At 40.4% G+C, this 15,135-nt stretch overlaps 1 pseudogene; it reads left to right on the plus strand.

The window, feature by feature from the left end:
- Positions 1-14,773, plus strand: part of LOC119621280 (non-histone chromosomal protein HMG-14 pseudogene) — an 85,510-nt pseudogene extending 70,737 nt beyond the window's left edge.
- Positions 14,774-15,135: the final 362 nt, after the last annotated feature.

Genomic DNA, 15,135 nt, shown 5'->3' on the forward strand with positions numbered 1-15,135 from the left:
GAAAAGTCAAAGCAAAAGAGAGTCAGGCTAATCACATATAGTGGCTTAGGATGTGGAATGTGGCACCCTCATCAATTCCAGAGGGTTCCGGAGAGGAGCCTCAGTCCTAAGTGGATCCAGTCCCTCCGGAGCCATAATACTAACACGTCTCTCTCCTAAGCAATAGCATAGTGATATTTAAGGGGCCTCTAACAGTCACTCTCAGTTTCATAAGGAGAAAGGGTGGTCGAAGGAATTGGCAAGTTCACAAATTGCCTAGAGTGAGTTTAAAAACAAAACCATTATTGTCTGGCTGAAGGATTGCTTGTTGTCAGCCTGTGCAGCCAGCATCGTGCTCAATAAATGTTAATTTCCTCCCCTAAAGTAAAGTCCTAGCTACTCAGGAGGCTGAAGCATGAGAATGACTTGAACCTTGGAGGCAGAAGTTGCAGTGGGCCGAGATCCAGCCTGGGCAACAGGGCTAGACTCTGTCACAAAACAAAAACAAAAAACCCTTAATATGGGCTGGGTGTGGTGGCTCATGCCCATAATCCCAGCACTTTGGAGGCTGAAGTGGGAAGATCACTTTAGGTCAGGAGTTTGAGACCAGCTGGGCAAGACAGTGAGACTCCATCTCTAAAATAAATAAATAAATAAATAAATAAATAAATAAATAAATAAAACGAAATTTAACACGTAGGACTTTGGGAAGCTGAAGTGTGGGATGATCACTTCAGCCCAGGAGTTTGAGGGCATCTTGAGCAACATAGCAAAACTCCACCTCTGTTTTTTAAAAAACTTAATATGTAAATCATATACTTTAAATATGGGTATTTTTGAGAGGTCGAGATGGCAGTGAGCCATGATTGCGCCACTATACTTCAGTGTGTGTGGGTGACAGAACAAGACCCTTTATCAAATAAATAAGTAATAAATGTATTTTATTTTACATCAATTATATTTCCACAAAGTTTTAGTTTGTTTGTTTTTTGAGACAGTCTCTCACTCTGTCACCCAAGCTGAAGTGCAGTGGCACGATCTTGGCTCACTGCAACCTCTGCCTCCAAGGTCCAAGCGATTCTCCCACCTCAATCACCCGAGTAACTGGGATTACAGGCACATGCCACAATACCCAGCTACTTTTTTTAATTTTTATTAGAGATGGGGTTTCACCATGTTGGCCAGGCTGGTCTCAAACTCCTGGCCTCAACTCGAAATCTCAAAATGTGTGGGGATTACAGTCGTGAGCCACTGCACCCAGCCATACAAAGACTTTTTTTTTTTTTTTTTTTTTTTGAGATGGAGTCTTGCTGTGTCGCCCAGGCTGGAGTGCAATAGCATGATCTCAGCTCAGTGCAACCTCTGCCTCCCAGGTTCAAGTGATTCTCCTGCCTCGGCCTCCAAAATAGCTGGGATTACAGGCATTCAACACCATGCCCGGATAATTTTTGTATTTTCAGTAGAGATGGGTTTTCACCATGTTAGCCTGGCTGGCCTTGAACTCCTGACCTCAAGTGATCCGCCTGCCTTGGCCTCCCAAAGTGCTGGGATTACAGGCATGAGCCACCGTACCTGGCTACAAAGTTATCTTTTTTGTTTGTTTGTTTTTGTTTTTTTATTGAGACGGAGTCTCACTCTGTTGCCCAGGCTGGAGTGCAGTGGCGCCATCTCGGTTCACTGCAAGCTCCTCCTCCTCCCGGGCTTATGCCATTCTTCTGCCTCAGCCTCCCGAGGAGCTGGGACCACAGGCGCCCGCCACCACACCCGGCTAATTTTTTTTTTTTTTTTTTTTTTTTTTTTGGTATTTTTAGTAGAGACGGGGTTTCACCGTGTTAGTCAGGATAGTCTCAATCTCCTGACCTCGTGATCTGCCCACCTCGGCCTCCCAAAGTGCTGGAATTACAGGCGTGAGCCACCGTGCCTGGCTGAAAGTTATCTTTTAAAGGATAATTGACTACTGACAGTAATAAAATAAATTATGGAATTTATAGTATATGTAGAAGTAAATTAAAAATGATGTAAAATATATGATAACAGTAGCACAAAGAAAAGACAATAAATATACTTCTCTAACATTTTTATACTATACATACAATGGTATATTTTAAAACAGACTGAAAAGTGAAAATGTGTGTGTGTGCATGTGTATGTATATATATATAGTATGTCCTAGAGCAATCACCTTTAAAAAAAAAAAGGGGCTATAAGCCTAGTGAAGATAAAATGAAATCAGGAAAAAAACAAAAATACTTAATCCGAAAGAAGTCAGGTAAAGGAAAAAAGGAAAAATGAGCAACTGAGACAAACAAAACAAACAGCAATATGGTACATTTAAACCTAACCATATAGATAATTACATTAAATATAAATTGTTTAAACAATCAAAAAGTAGAGATTGTCAGATGGATTTTTTTTAAAAGACTCAACTACATACTGTCTACAAGAAGAAACTCACTTTATATATAGACGTAGAGAGTTAAAATTAGAAGAAAAAATGTTAATCCAAAGAAAGCTAAAATGCCTATATTAATATTAGATTAAATAGATTTTAGAACATGAAGTATTGCTAGGGATAAAAAGAAATACTTCTTAAAGATAAAGAAGCCAATTCATTAAGAAAAAATGGTCGGGTGCAGTGGCTCATGCCTGTAACCAGCACTTTGGGAGGCTGAGGTGGGCAGACTGCTTGAGCTCAGGAGCTGGGTAACGTAGTGAAACCCCATCTCTACAAAAAATACAAAAATTTGCCAGGCACGATGCTGCATGCCTGTGTCCCAGCTACTCAGGAGGCTGAGGTGGGAGGATCATTTGAGCCTGGGAGTTGGAGGTTACAGTGAGCCAAGATCACGCCACTGCACTTCAGTGTGGGAAACAGAGTGAGACTCTATCTCAAAAAAATTATATGTATAATATATATACACACATATGTGTGTACACACATGTATATATGTACATGGTATATATGTGCATATATATGTGTACATATATTCATATATGTGTGTACAATTTTTTATGACCATATAATTTTATGGTGCATATATGTGTGTGTGTATATATAGCTATTCTAAATATGTATCCACATAATTACAGAGCCTGACTGATAAGAGAAATAGAAAAATCTAAACAGAGAGCCAAATCATAAGTGAATTCCCATTCACAATTGCTACTAAGAGAATAATATACCTAGGAAAGCAACTTAAAACGGATGTGAAGGACCTCTTCAAGGAGAACTACAAACCACTGCTCAAGGAAATAAGAGAGGATACAAATAAATGGAAAAACATTCCATGCTCATGGATAGAATCAATATTGTGAAAATGGCCATACTGCCCAAAGTAATTTATAGATTCAATGCTATCCCCATCAAACTACCACTGACTTTCTTCACAGAATTGGAAAAAATGACTTTAAACTTCTTACGGAACCAAAAAAGAGCCCACATAGCCAAGACAATCCTAGGCAAGAAGAACAAAGCTGGAGGCATCATGCTACCGGACTTCAAACTATACTACAAGGCTACAAGAACCAAAACAGCACGGTACTGGTATTAAAACAGATATATAGACCAATGGAACAGAACAGAGGCCTCAGAAATAACACCACACATCTACAACCATCTGATGTTTGACAAACCTGACACACATAACTAATGAGGAAAAGATTCTCTATTTAATAAATGGTGTTGGGAAAACTGGCTAGCCATATGCAGAAAGCTAAAACTGGACCCCTTCCTTACACTTTATACAAAAATCAACTCAAGATAGATCAAAGACTTAAATGCAAGACCTAGGACCATAAAAATCCTAGAAGAAAACCTAGGCAATACCATTCAGGACACAGGCATGGGCAAAGACTTCATGTCTGAAACACCAAAAGCAATGGCAACAAAAGCCAAAATTCACAAATGGGATCTAATTAAAGAGCTTCTGCACAGCAAAAGAAACTATCATCAGAGTGAACAGGCAACCTACAGAATGGGAGAACATCTCTGCAATCTATCCATCTGACAAAGGGCTAATATCCAGAATCTACAAAGAACTTAAACAAATATACAAGAAAAAAAACAAACAACCCCATCAATAAATGGGCAAAGGATATGAACAGACACTTCTCAAAAGAAGACATTTATGCAGCCAACAGACACGAAAAAATGCTCATCATCACTGGTCATTAGAGAAATGCAAATCAAAACCACAATGAGATACCATCTCACGCCAGTTAGAAAGGCGATCATTAAAAAGTCAGGAAACAACAGATGCTGAAGAGGTTGTGGAAAAATAGGAATGCTTTTACACTGTTGATAGGTATGTAAATTAGTTCAACCATTGTGGAAGACAGTGTGGTGATTCCTCAAGGATCTAGAACTAGAAATACCATTTGACCCAGTGATCCCATTACTGGGCATATACCCAAAGGATTATAAATCAGTCTACAATAAACACGCATGCACACGTATGTTTACTGCAGCACTATTCACAATAGCAAAGACTTGGAACCAACTCAAGTGTCCATCAGTGATAGACTGGATTAAGAAAATGTGGCACATACACACCATGGAGTACTATGCAGCCATAAAAAAGGATGAATTCATATCCTTTGCAGGGACATGGATGAAGCTGGAAACCATCATTCTCAGCAAACTATCACAAGATCAGAAAACCAAACACTGCATGTTCTCACTCATAAGTGGGAGTTGAACAATGAGAACACATGGGCAGAGGGAGGGGAACATCACACAAAGGGGCCTGTCAGGGGGTGGGGGGCTAGGGGAGGGATAACATTAGGAGAAATACCTAATGTAGGTGATGGGTTAATGGGTGCAGCAAACCACATGTCACATGCATACCTATGTAACAAAACTGCATGTTCTACGCATGTAACCCAGAACTTAAAGTATAATTAAAAAATAAAAGAGAGAGAGAGAGAGAGAAACAGAAAAACCTACACACATTTTGGAGATCTAAGGGTCCTAAGTTCTTTTTTTTTTTTTTTTTTTGAGATGGAGTCTCGCTCTGTCACCCAGGCTGGAGTGCAGTGGCACAATATCTCAGCCCACTGCAAGCTCTGCCTCCCGGGTTCATGCCATTCTCCTATCTTAGCCTCCCAAGTAGCTGGGGCTACAGGTGCCTGTCACCATGCCCACCTAATTTTTTCTATTTTTACTAGAGACGGGGTTTCACCACGTTAGCCAGGATGGTCTCAATCTCCTGACCTCATGATCTGCCCACCCTGGTCTCCCAAAGTGCTGGGATTACAGGTGTGAGGCACTGCGCCCGGCCCCAGATTTCCTCTTTTTGTTAGTGGTAGCACAAGTACACAAAAATAGATATAGAAGACTTAAGCAACACCATTGACCAAGTTGACCTATTGCCTTCTATAGAACACAAACTTCATCAACAGCAGAAAACACATGCCTTTCAAGTACACATAAAACATTCACCAAGATGGACTATATTTGGGGCTATAAAACAAATTGCAATAAATGTAGTAGAATTTAAATCATAAACAGTATGTTCTTTGACCACAACTCAACTAATATCAATATTAAAATGACATCTAGAAAATCTCCAAATCTTTGGAAATTAACAATTCTAAATAATTCAGTAATCAAAGAACAAGTCACAAAAAAACTAGAAAATATTTTGAATTTTAAAAAAATGAAAACAACATTTCAAAATTATAGGATACAGTTGAAACAGTCCTTAGAGAGAAAGGTATGTCATATTAAATGCTTACATGAAGAAAGAAGGGTCTAAACTTTGATGATAAGAAACTATAAAAAGAAGAGCAAATTAAACCCAAGGCAAACAGAAGAAATGAAATAATGAAAATGTAGACATCATTAAAATAGAAAACAGAAAAGCAATACAGAAAATCAAAACCAAAAGCTGGGTTTTTTCAAATTTAATAAAATCTGTAGACCTCTATAGCTAGACTTAAGAGACAAACAAAATTACACAATTTAACAAATACCAGGAATGAAAGAGGCTGGGAGCAGTGGCTCTGTAATTCCAACACTTAGGGAGGTAGGGGCGGGAGGATAACTTGAGCCCAGGTGTTTGAGACCTGCCTAGGCAATATAGCGAGAACCTGTTCTAAAAAATATTAAAAAAAAAAAAAAGAAAGAAAAAGAAAAAGAAAGGAATGAAAGAGGGAGACATCACTATAGATCCTAGAGATACAATAAAGAAACATTATGAATAACTTTATACCAATAAATTTAATAACCTATAAGAAACGGACAAATTCCTTTAAAAGCTAAAACTGTCAAATCTCATTGAAAAAGTAGATAACTTGAATATCATCCACAAAAGATAGTAAATTTATAGCTGCAAACCTTCCCACAGAAAAATGTCTAGGCCCAGATGGTTTCAGTGGTGAAGGCTATGAAACATTTAGATAAGAAATAACACAAATTCTACACACATTTACATAGAGTAGAAGATGAAATGCCAACTAATTTTATCAGGCCAACATTAACCTGATAGCAAAACCAGCCCAATATATTACAAGAAAAGTACATATCATGATCCTTCATGAACACAGATGCTAAAATTCTTAACAATACATTAACAAATCAAATCTGGCAATGTATAAAAAGAATAAACAAGTGAAGTTTCTCTTGGAATACAGAGTTTGTTCAACATTTGAAATCAGTCCATGTAAAAAGTAAAAGCATATGATTATCTTAAGAGTTGCAGAAAAAGTATTTCACAAAATTCAATATCTCTTCATGATAAAAATTTTCAACAAGCTAAAAAAAAAAATAGAATGAAGTTTTCTCAACCTGATAAAGAAAACCTATAAAAAACATATGCTAACATCACTTAAAGGTGAAAGACTGAATCCTTTCCCCCTAAGATCAGGAAGAACATCCACGCTGCCTGTGCTTATTTAACACCACCAGAGATTCCAGCTGGGGCAATAAGACAAGAAAAAGAAGTGCATGGCCGGGCATGATGGCTCACGCCTATAATCCCAGCACTCTGGGAGGCCTAGGCAGATCACTTGAGGTCAGGAGTTCGAGACTAACCTGGCCAACATAGTGAAACCCCATCTCTACTAAAAATACAAAAATTAGCTGGGTGCGCAAGCCTGTGGTCCCAGCTTCTCAGGAGACTGAAGCAGGAGAATCGCTTGAACCCACGAGGCAGAGGTTGCCATGAACTGAGATTGTACCACTGCACTCCAGCCTGGGCGACAGAGTGAGACTCTGTCTCAAAAAAGAAGAAAAAGAAAAAGAAGTACATGCAGACACTTTGAAAAGAAAGAAGTAAACCTGTCTTCATTTGCAGACAACATGAGTATCTCTATGGAAATTATTATGAAATTGTTTAAAGCTAATAAAAGTAAAAGTGAGCTTTACCGTCTCTCAGAATAGAAGGCCAGTATACATAAATTAATCATATTGTGGACAAAGTGAAACTATAGTGCAAAAGCACTAATTTTAAAAAAAATGCATTGTACGTTCTAGAAACTGGAAAAATAGGGGAAAATCTTAAGAATTGAGAGGAGGGAAGAAAATATAAGTAATAAGATAAAGCTTAAGGAAGGAGAAATATGGAGATCTTTGATCAACGAAACAACAGAGGATCCACTGAAGAATTTAATCTGGAGAGGGACCTGATTGAGATCATTCTGAAAAGTAAAATAGAAGCAATCAAGTTTGATTTGGAATAAACTCTCAGGAAGTTCTTGCCATCATTTAGGCAAAAAAGATGACAGCTTGGTCTCAAGCAAAGGAGAAGGAGAAAAGCGAACCATAGTCAAGAGAGAGCTGGAAGATTAAATCAATTGGCTATTGACAAATGATGAAGGGAAGAGAGAAGGGGGAGACCAGGGCTGCTCCCAGATACGGGGCTGCAGCAGGGAATGACAATGCCCTGCAGAGGAGCAGCTGTGCAGGCTTCAGTCTCTGACTCACAAGATACCCCAGGGAAAGAGCAGGTGTCATCTTTAGCTTCAACCATAAAGTGGCATGCGATGCAGAGAGTGGCAGCCTGCCTGGGCCACTTTACTCTAAAATATGGCACCTACTGGTCCTCCACTTCAGCCACGGCCCCGGGCACTGGCATAATGGTCATTTACAACAATCATTTCCCTTGCTCGCTTGCCTGGACACCTCCTGGGCCACAAAAGTATGCCTCAAATTAGGCAACTGACATAATAGAGACAGTAGGACCTCTGTCTGAGTCGTGACCATTTTCTCTTCCCCTATCTTCTCTCAGGTTCTCTCTCTGAATTCTCCTGGGGGAGCTCCATCACCTATCAGCTTCTTTTTATTTAATGAAACTTGAACATCTTAAGCTGAAATTAGCCCCCCTTCCTGAATAGCAAAATGCAATCACCTTTACAGGACTCCAGATGTTTCAAATACAAAAAGCCACGGGCAGGAGTAAAGTTGCAATTCCATCCGTGCCTCAAAAGGGATTTGCAGCCTAAGCATCCACAAGGAGGAGCTCTCTAGTACATTTTCACTTACTCAACAAAGATTTACAATCACCTGCTGTGCACCAGGCTCTATGCTAGGCATTGGAGATACTATAATAAATTAAAAGGCCAGCTGCAGTGGCTTATGCCTGTAATCCCAGTACTTTGGGACGCTGAGGCGGGAAGATCACTTGAGCCCAGGAGTTCAAGGCTGTAGCAAGCTATGATTGTGCCACTGCACTCCAGCCTGGGTGACAGAGCACAACTCTGTCTCTAAAGAAAAATATTTATTATTTATTTATTTATTTATTTATTTATTTATTTAGAGACAGGGTCTTACTCTGTCACCAGGCTGGAATGCAGTGGCACAACCACAGCTCTTGGCAGACTCAACCTCCCAGGCTCAGGTGTTCCTCCCACCTCCACCTTAGTCTCCCAAGTAGATGGTGCTACAGGTGCCCACCACCACACCTGGCTAATTTGTGTATTTTTTTGTAGAGACGGGGTTTCACCATGTTGCCCACGCTGGTCTCAAAACCCTGGGCTCAAGTGATCTACCTGCCTTGGCCTCCCAACAAATTAAAATTAAAACCGAAAATGTAAACACAGGAGCGGTGGTTCACACTTGTAATCCCATTTTGGGAAGCCAAGGCAGGAGGAATGATTGAGTCCAGGAATTCAAGACCAGCCTGGGCAACATGGTGAGACCTCATCTCTACAAAAAATAAAAAATAAATAAATTAGCCAGGTGTCATGGCATGCACCTGTAGTTCTAGCTACTCGGGAGGCTGAGGTAGGAGGCTTGAGCACAGGAGGTCAAGGCTGCAATGAGCCATGTTCACACCACTGCACTACAGCCTGGGCAATACAGTGAGACACTGTCTCAAAAAAAATAAAAAATAAATAAAAGATCCTGGCCTCATGGATCTTACATTTCTATGGGAGAGACAATTGGTAAGTAAAAAATAAGCGGCAAAAAACATTGTGATAAAGTTATTTTTTTAAAAAAACAAAATGATGAGATAGAAACTAACTAGAAGAGGACACTCATCAAGAAAGGCATCTCTGGGGAGGCAGCATTTAGGCTGAGACTCAAAGGGTGAGAATGAGCCCGCTTTATGCTCACTACAAGTGATGCAACAGAAATAATTATGCCATATATTTACAGCTCTACATGTTATTAGTGTGTGGTATGGGATCCGTAACAGAAGTGGTGCTGTTAGCATAACTCAATGCACGAAGCTGTGCAAGGGAAGATAGTATTTTGAAAAACTACACTATGCGACCTTCTCCCTAGTTAACTGTTAAGGAAAACTTATTCAGTGATACCAGTTAAGCATGGCAAGGAAAACGTCATTCAGAATCATCACAATAGCTACAGGGACCAGGGCAATGGGGTCTTGCAGTCAGGGAGGCTGGGGAAACTCCAAATACAGCACAAGCAGGTGGGAATCATAATTGATGCCAAGGAGCAGGGTGGGGGTCAGTGGATGGAAAATTACTAAGGGGAAACATCAGGGGTAAGGGGGATTCTGGCTAAACCAACCCAACAGGATTCTTGCTGAAGACAGGCCAGGGTGAACAGGCATCGCGTTGGGGAAGTGGGAGCGGAAAATTCTGATCAGATATCCAGGATGATCAGATACTGAGGATGAGGGGTTCTGGCTAAACTGACTTAGCAGGGTTCTTTGCTAAAAACTGGATGTTGCAAGAAAGTGCACAGATGGACTGAGCAGAAGATTTGGAAGCCTGACTAAAGTTTGGCCAGGCAAAGAATCTTTGTCAAAACCTAAAGTATCCTGGGAGAGAAGGAGGTGCAGATTGGATCGAGACTGTGAAAAGAGGAATGAGAAGAGCAGGAGTTATTATTCAACTTACAACATTCAAGAGATGGCATAGCATAACAATAAACTGGACACAATTGAGAGAGAAAGGATTCTCTACATTTTTAACTCACATTAAGTATATGAATAGCTAGTCCCAATGGACTATAGTAGAGAGATTGGAAGTTAAAGAAACATCCGCCCTCTCCTGACCAAGGGGATCGTAGGGCAGGAAGAAAGAGGAAGAGAGGAGGCGGTCCCACAACATGTTCCCGGTTTCCCGGAAGTAAGGCGGACAGGCTGAGGGGGAACACCGGGGACTGCAGGGAAATTGCTCCATTCCTCTTTTGGGACTCTGGGAGGAGACCTCTGCAGAGGGTATCCCTGCGCCAATATGGGTAAGAGAAGTTGGGCACCAGCATGACTTAGGGGCACTGCTTCTCAAAACGCCCGGGGAACAGTTTTTTGTTGTTGTTCTTTCCCAATCACCCCTGATTCCCTAATAAAATACACTAAAAATGAGTCAATAGAAAAAGAAAATGAAAAAAAAAAAGGAATACAAGATCAAGTTTTTTATTAGATTGAACAGACATAAAATTCCTATCATTATTGTTTTGAAAGTTTCAAACGATTCCACCAGACACTGTTGGAAGAGCAGAGATTGAACTCAGCTTTTAAAAAGCAGGGGAGTCCCACAGAATGCCTGCCCCTTCCATGGTGGCTTTCTGGTACCCAAATATGTTAATTGACCAAGCAGGTAATTTCTATGTGTTATTATCTAAAAATGTTTCTTTATGAAAACACTGGGTGGGACCACAGGGCAGTCTCGGGGGAGAGGAAAAAGGACAAGAAGGTCAGACAGTCCCCAAGGAGAGTGGAATTGCTTTTCACACCAGAAAGAGCCTTGTACTCCTGCAACCTCCCTAAATCACCCTGTGAGAATATGTTATTAGCAGACACCTTCAGAATCCCCTGCTAGCATCCTGACAGTGCTCTTGCCAATAATCATTTGACCACATGCATAGAGCCAGCAGCAAAGACTGACTTTCATTGTTTTATTCCTGGCAGTATATAGGCTTTCTGGCCTGAAGTAAGCAAGAAAAACATGCGTAATAAAATGGAGGAAAGTTCCAGTTCTCCAGAGCTTAGAAGGAGACCTGGTTCAATGCAACAGTATTTTATATTTGGCACTGTTACTTTTGGGGAAAGAAGAAATGAGAGAAAAAAATGAAGAAGATACAGTGACATAAGGAAACCCTGCATAAGGCTAACCATTGTTACCTCCTTTCAGGGTGGCTGGTTCTCCTTGCTTCCTTTCTTTCTTTGCCACAGACACCAGGGTTCCAGAATTGTCCACTTCTTCACAGTTGTCACCACTTGGAATTTCCATATGTATCACGCTTGTCCATGGAGGAAGATACGGCTGCCCCAGAGATCCCCTTTCTATCTACACACAAACACAAGCAGCAGGGTCTTCGTGGACCTAAGAAGCAACAAAGATAAGGCAGCCGCAAAGATAACAGGTTCTAGGGATGCTGGTCTTGCTCAGCTGTTGCTGATTAATGGGGCTATTGCACTCAATTAGAATAGGGTTCACCTGAGATTTGTCCCATCTCCAGCTTTCCTCTGATAGAGCTTCCCTTCTATGTAAAAGGTAACCATGTCTAGAGAGCCAATCAAGATAAAGCAATAGTGTCCTTTTTGTCCTGCCTGGACCTGAGGACTTGTAGACTAGATAATTACCAGTCAAATAGGCCACTAAGAAGTCCATAACTTAGTATCTCTGGGTTTATCATTATTGCCTGAATCTGCAGCTGTTTCCCATGCATCCTGGGCATGGGAAACAGCCTAAAGATAACCTAAAGTCTGAAGGGACTTGCCCTACTTTAAACTGCTCACCAGTGCCCTTTGCAGAAAAAAAAATTGGAGTTCAGGAACTTGGGGTACAAATAAGAGTTTTGGAAAGGGACGGACCAGTCCAGACAGAAAGGGCTGGACTGTTAATTGGCTGGCTAAATCAAAAGTTATCAGTATTTAGGCTACAGTAACCAAAACAGCATGGTACTGGTACAAAAACAGACACATAGACCAATGGATCAGAATAAAGAGCCCAGAAATAAAGCTGCACACCTACAATCATCTGATCTTAGACAAAGTTGGCAAAAACAAGCAATGGGGAAATAACTTCCTATTCAATAAATGGTGCTGGGATAACCAGCTAGCCACACACAGAAGAATGAAACTGGACCCCTTCCTTTAACCATATACAAAAATCAATTCAAGATGGTTTAAAGTCTTAGATGTAAAACCTAAAACTATAAAAACCCTGGAAGAGAACCTAGGAAGTACCATTCTGGACATAGGACTTAGCAAAGATTTCATCATGAAGACACTAAAAGCAATTGCAACAGAAATAAAAATGGACAAATGGGACCTAATTAAACTAAAAAGCTTTTGCACAGCAAAAGAAACTATTAGCAGAGTAAACAACCTACAGAATGGGAGAAAATATTGCAAACTATGCATCCAACAAAGGAGTAATATCCAGAATCTATAAGTAATTTAAACAAATTAACAAGCATTTGTCCATTAAAAAGTTGGCAAAGGACGTGAACAAACACTTTTCAAAAGAAGACATACAGCTGGGCACAGTGGCTCACATCTGTAATCCCAGCACTTTGCGAGACCGAAAGGTGGGAGGATCACTTGAGCCCAGGACTTTGAGACCGGCCTATGCAACATAGTGACTTTGTCTCTCCTAAAAATAAAAAATTAGCCAGGTGTAGTGATGCATACCTGTGGTCCCAGCTACTCTGGAGGCAGGAGAATAGCTTGAACCCAGGAGGTAGAAGCTGCAGGGAGCTATGATCACTCACTGCATTCCACTCCGGAACAGAGCAAGACTCTTGTCTCCAAAAAAAAAAAAAAAAAAGAAGAAGAAGAAGACATATACCTGGCCAAAGAGCATATGAAAAAATGCTCAGTATCACTAGTCAAAAGAGAAATGCAAATCAAAACCACAATAAGATACCATCTCAAACCGGTCAGATGGCTATTATGAAAAAGTCAAAAAAAATAACAGATGTTGGCAAGGTTGTAAAGAAAAGGGAATGCTTGTACACTGCTGGTAGGAATGTAAATTAGTTCAGCCATTATGGAAAGCAGTTTTGAGATTTCTCAAAGAACTCAAAGCAGAATTACTATTTGACCCAGCAATCCCATTATTGGGTATATACCCAAAGGAATATAAATTGTTCTGCCATAAAGGCACATGCATGTGTATGTTCATCATAGCACTAGTCACAATAACAAACACATGGAATCAACCTAAATGTCCATCAGTGGAAGACTGGATAAAGAAAATGTGGTATGTATATACATGGAATACTACACAGCCATAAAAAGGAATGAGATCATGTCCTTTGCTGCAACATGGATGAAGCTGGAGACCATTATCCTAAGCAAATTAACACAGGAACAGAAAACCAAATACTGTATGTTCTCACATTGACTGGACTTTATGTCAATAGACATAGACGTAATAATAGACACTGGGGCCTACTTGAGTTTGGAGGGAGGGAGGAGAGTGAGGATCAAAACACTACCAATCGGGGACTATGCTTATTACCTGGGTGATGAAATAATCTGTACACTAAACTCCCATGACACACAATTTACCTATATAACAAACATGCACATGTATCCCTGAACCTAAATAAAAGTTAAAAACAAAAAATGTCATAAGTGTTTAAGGAAGGAGAGGAAAATAAAAAGAATAGAAACTTCAGACATAACATCTGTTCAGTGCAAAACATTGTAAAATATATAGGGAAAAGTACTTTGAAATACATTCTAACTCAATCATAATGGTTGTGTGACTTTGGACAAATTACTTTGTTTCTCTAGTTTCAGTTCCCTCACCAGCAATATGAGGAAAACTGGGTTTTTCTAACATCATTGGTGAATTTGACTGTGTATGTGCTGTATCAATTTGACTTGGCGCAGTTTTCATCAGGTTCTCCCACTGCCCTAGCTGCAGGTCTCAGCAGCTTGAGCTGTAAGAGGAGTGGCAGTGGCCTCCTCACCACCAAGATACACAAGAGGAAGGTCAGTTCAGCCCAAGACACAGGGAAGGAAGATGCCAAGAGGAGATGGGTGAGGTTGTCAGCTAAACCTGCTCCTGCAACAGTAGAAACGAAAACAAAAACAGCAGCAGGAAAGGATAAACCTTCAGACAAAAAAAAGGAAACAAAAGGGAAAAAGAAGAGTAAAGGGAAAACAAGCCAAAATGGCTAAGCAAGAAACTCAAGAAGATTTACCTGCAGAAAATGGAGAAACTGAAAATAGGGAAAGTCCAGCCTCTGATGAAGCTGGAAACAAAGAAGCCACGTCTGATTAGTATCATATGCCCTCTCTTATCCGCAGTTCCTGTCTCCCTTCCTAGTATGAATATTTTTTATCAACTATTTTGTAAATGCCAAGTGTTTTAGTAGCTCTAGAAACATTTTTTTTTTCTTTTTTTAAGACAGAGTCTCATTCTATTGCCCAGGCTGGAGTGCAGTGGCACATTCTGGGCTCACTGCAACCTTGGCCTCCTGGGTTCAGGTAGTTCTCCTGCTTCAACCTCATGAGTAGCTGAGATTACAGGTGCCCGCCACCACACCCAGCCAATTTTTTTTTTTTTTTTTTTTTAGTAGAGATGGGGTTTCGCCATGTTGGCCAAGCTAGTCTGGAACTCCTGACCTCAGGTGATCCATCCACCTCTTCCTCCCAAAGTGCTGGAATTACAGATGTGAGCCACCATCCCCAGCCTCTAGAAACATTTTTAAGAGGAGGGAATCCCTCTTTGTCCCATTTTTTTAAGTGTGAATGCTTTTATTTAAGAGATGGAATAATTTGCTAG

Source organism: Chlorocebus sabaeus, chromosome 11 (genome assembly GCF_047675955.1).
Source record: "Chlorocebus sabaeus isolate Y175 chromosome 11, mChlSab1.0.hap1, whole genome shotgun sequence".
NCBI lineage: Eukaryota > Metazoa > Chordata > Mammalia > Primates > Cercopithecidae > Chlorocebus > Chlorocebus sabaeus.